We start from the raw sequence: 4,671 nt of genomic DNA, 5'->3' as shown, positions 1-4,671 counted from the left end.
AATATTTTATGATTCTGTTTTATGTATGAAAAATATAAACCGAAAATGACACTACAGCAGAATATGTCGTTTTTCCCCCCCCAAATTAAAAAAACATTGTCTCTTCATATAGCAGCTAGTGGTATTGATGATTTTACAATTGAATTACATTATCCAGAATAGAATATGTATTGTGAGAAAAATACGGCATGTAGTTTAATTTGGAGGCCTGACAGGACCTATCAGCGTCCGCGGACCACGGCTTCGCAATATTAATGAACCGATGTTGTAATTGGTTCTGAAAGCGGAACTGCTCTTGACGCGTAATGTGACGAGCATTGTAAACAAAAGTATGGTAAATGTTTCCCTAGCCTAGAAAAGAAGGAATGCTGTCTCAAGAGTCTTTTCCTTGAGTAAGGTAAGAGGCCTAAAACACGAATTCCCCTATTTAGATAGATACGCTTTCCTGTTAACACTATGGGTGTGTGTGGCAAATGAAACGTTAGCTAAAAGCCAGTGGCTCTAGTTTTCCCCTGTCTTGTAGCTAACATAACTCGATTTCTGCACCGAAACTCGCGTAAACAGCTCATTACTCTAACGTTATCATTAAGGTAAAAGTCAAATGCAATGGTTAGCTTAAGCACCCATGCACTCTAAATGCTTGAAAGTGTCTAGGTAGATGGCTAGCGGGACTGTTTATAGCTTGACATTAGATGCCATGCTAGCTAGCTACTCTATCTGTGTCTGTGTCACGCTGACCGATAATCGTGGACATTAAATAAATGTGACTCTGCGCAGGTTTTGTGCGGTCAGTGTCGATGAGTTTGGCAAAACTAGCTTTGATTTCATTGTTCATAATTAATGATTTTTTTTAACGTACGCTTTCTAAAAGATGAAAGATTAGCCGCACCAGATATTTAACATCAGTTAATGCGTTTTTCTTCTTGTTGTCAATGGCTCTCAAACATTCTATTCCACAACCAATTAATTAAACGTGAAACATGCATGGAAATGAAATGTATAGGGCAAAACACACAGGCTATACAATATTAATGAACCTGAAGGTCAATATTTGGCTAAACCCCAAAATTTGCCGGTCCCCCAGTGGGCTCCCTCTTCCCCCTGTCAAGACTGTCCTATGCTGGTAATAAATAATAAAGGTGAGCACGAGAGAGGAAGACGCCCTAGAATAAGTTGAAAAATTAACTTGTCCTTTATTCCTGCATATCCATTTTTTACTCTCTGTGTGTGTGTGTGTGTGTCATTCGTATTGTCTCACTTTGTATGTTCCTCAACCTTATCTGTTTTTGGTGTGCCACCCCAAATATTTTAGTGGCCCACATTTGGCCACCCTTATGAAAAAATTGTGCAGGTGCCCCTGCTTCAGTAATGTTGAGGCCTGAGCTCTGGAAAGGCCAATCATGAGTCTGTGTTTTTTGTTTTGTCCCCCCCCCCATACATTCACAGAAACTGGTTGAAAAGCAACCAGTTTCCAGAGGAAAAAGTTGAAAAACCTTCAAACTGTATTGTTGGGCATTTTCCATAGAATCGACTGCAGAAATGGAAGCAAATTATGTATTTAGTGACATGCTACTAATAACAAAGTGCCTAAAGATACAGTTTAAAATCACTTCTTTGCCAAGGTGTCACTTGTGTGTCGATAAAACACTAATAATCCTTTAACTTGGGTGCTTGAATTATTTCTTGGTCAGCCTTAAGTGGTTAACCGACAAAGAAACATTCCTATGAAAATGGTCAGGTACAATGACCGAATTTAAAAACTGGTGAAAAAGCAGCCACTGTCCAAACGAAAACACTGAAAGACCTTCAGAAAGGCTGAGGAACTATTGCTCAAGACCACTTTTAAAAAGTTACCAAAAAGTCTGAGTACAAAATCTAATACCTTGAGGAGAGGCTCAAGACTTTTGGACTGTATGTTGTATGTGCTACAGACATAATTTAATTGTTATTTAGCAACAACATGGTGCCCACTACCTTCATAAAACTGAAATCATCACTTATATATGATGCATGTGTGTCGTCCTCACAGAGCTCCAGGATGTTGTGTGAAATCCTGCTCACATCGCTATGGCTCCTGTTTGTTATCTTCTGGCTGGAGTTGATAAGCCTGTGGTTGTTTCTGTCCATGTTCTTCCAAGATCGAGCATTTTACCACTGGGGGGATGGGTAAGAGATTGTTCTATGGTGTCTTAAATATTTTTTATTTCTTGAGTGATTAAGTTGTATCTACATGTTCTCACAATATCTGAATTAAATGTAGTCATTCTTCATCTAAGTACCTGATTTATTTTACTGCTTTTCCCATTGAATTGGTTTAAGGCTGGGCCATCCTCTTGTCTCCTTATTAGCTAGGATCCATAGACAACTGCTGCTATTTATTTAAAGTTGTGTCTCTGTCATTGAGAGCTTCGTGTCAAGAGCAACTAACCTATCAGGACTACATTGAATGCATTGCTTTGGAACAAACACTTGTTCAGAAATTCCTCAGTTTTCTATGCAAATAAAACCCAGCTACAGTTTCTTCTGCTGCATATAATGTTTTGATTCAACACACATCGATAACAGACCTATCTGGGAACAGTTAGGTCTGTTATGTGTGCAAGATGGCACAGTTGTGCTGAGCAAATTCAATGCTCTTTCAAATTTCCAGCAATTGAATTTGAGTTTTTCAAGGGCAGTTAAGCATGTGTCAGTGTGTTGTTACTAAGTCAGATTGCTGCATTTGTACTGACACCCATAATTATAAACAAGTTTGACTTCACATGACTCATGATGTTTTGCTCACTGAAATGTCTTTGAACTAACTTGGACAAAGTTTGTGGAAAAAAGAGACCGTAGACTCACAAGGGTTGAAAGTAAAGATGTCACCATTTAAACTATGGCTGTTATTTGATCTTAGCCCTCAAGCCCTGTTCTGAACCAGTAGATGGAAAAAATATTTTAAAGCCATTCGCTTGTCATTGTAGGATGTTTGCAGATGATCCTGGACAGATGATCTACATGTTAAGCCGGTATGAATTATGTCTTGATTCAGTGTGTTGTGGGTTTTTGTTTGGTTTTTAAAAATATGAGGTGTTTGTTTATACCTGTATGCAAATCTGATCTCTTGTCCCTTTCCACAGCGCTGATGCCCAGACAGAGACGCAAACCTGAGATGGAGAAAACAAAACAAAAGAAAACAAGAAGTCCACTAAAGACTCTGAATGGAGAGCTGAAGTAATGTGACTGAAGAATATGATAAAAGGCAGGAGCCTTTTTTTTCTTTTTTTTCTTTTTTTTTTTTTAAATGATCTTTTTTGTCCTGCCTGGCGCACCCTTGTGCACAGTCCACTTTCAATAATAGATGGTAGAGAGGTACAGCATGAGTGAAGGGCCAAGTTGAGATGCAGAGGGGGGTGTGCAACATTTATGATTTTTACTTTCAAATTTTGGTGAAACAGAATGAATGTAAAGGAACTGTTGATTCAGAAAAGACTATGCTTTTTTTTTTTCTTTTTTTTTTTTCTACCATTTCATTTTAAACTTTTTTTTTTTTTGAAATGTTGAGATAGTGTTTTGATCATGTGATTCTATGCAACTACATTTGTTGCTTTTTACAGCTATATTCATGCTTTCAGAAAGCTGATTACTGTAAATCTGTTACCAGATTTATTTTTTTTTATTATCTTTTTCTTTTTATTATTTGTTCCAATCAATTATCAGAGGTTTGTATGTTTGATGCTACAGCTTTTAACAATGAGCTACTTTTGAATGTTGGATTTGATGAAACACATGTGATGAGTGTAGAATAGGTAATTAATAATTTGATCAAATATTTTTATACACTTAACACTAAACGTTTCACCTACAGTAGATAAAGCATTATTTGAGCTTGAAGGAGGTATCTAGTATTACAAATTTCAGCCTTTATCTGATTTTGATTAACTGTATTACCACTCTTATAAAATCTTATACCAGGTCAGAAGATGGCAAGGGAAACGTATTCATTTGTAAAAGAGGATCAAGGAATGTATCGGGGGAATGGTAGCAAGTGTATAAAGCAACTTCTTTTTTCTTTTTTTTTTAAATTAAATATATAGATATATCCAGTGCATAAAAGGAAAAGTCCACTTTTCAAACATATTAGTCTCAGCTAGCCTGTGAGATTACTTGTCTGCAAGACATTTTTGTGTTATCTTTAGGTGTCTGTTAATTAAATGGTTTCCCCTGAAACAAACAGCATATTTGGGTTTTCTTCGTTTCAATACATTTTTCTCACAGTGAGCCAAATGTGGTTGTCATTTTTAAACTGGTCTTAAACAATAGTTCTACAAGTTTTCTGAAGAGCTTTCTGAGGGTCTTTCAATTTTTATTGGAAAATGTATTTCTTTAGTCAAATAGATGAAAAATGCCAAAGATAACAGTTTGACAGAAACTAGTGTTGGGTTTTTTTGTTCTGTTTTTGCACCAACAAGGTGATTCCCAAAGATCTATTAAATGAAAGCTTATATTGGGTCAAGGTGAGGACAAGAAGTAGTAGACCTACAGCAGATGAGCAGTGTGTGAAAGCCATGTGCTTAAGAAGTTGGAATCCAGCAAAGACCTGATACGGGAGCTGCAGTTGATCCATCTACCGTCGATGCTCACTTCAGCCTCATCAGAAATGGTGTCATAGGAGGGGTCTCTGTTACA

At 37.0% G+C, this 4,671-nt stretch overlaps 1 long non-coding RNA gene across 1 annotated transcript; it reads left to right on the top strand.

Annotated features, from left to right (window-relative positions):
* Positions 1-239: 239 nt before the first annotated feature.
* LOC100693855 (uncharacterized) lies at positions 240-4,212 on the top strand. Its single transcript, XR_269840.4, has 4 exons — positions 240-397; positions 2,030-2,166; positions 2,967-3,011; positions 3,123-4,212. It is a non-coding gene; the product is annotated as an uncharacterized LOC100693855 (long non-coding RNA).
* Positions 4,213-4,671: the final 459 nt, after the last annotated feature.

Source organism: Oreochromis niloticus, linkage group LG14 (assembly GCF_001858045.2).
Source record: "Oreochromis niloticus isolate F11D_XX linkage group LG14, O_niloticus_UMD_NMBU, whole genome shotgun sequence".
Lineage (NCBI taxonomy): Eukaryota > Metazoa > Chordata > Actinopteri > Cichliformes > Cichlidae > Oreochromis > Oreochromis niloticus.
This window is presented reverse-complemented; position numbering and strand designations above follow the sequence as displayed.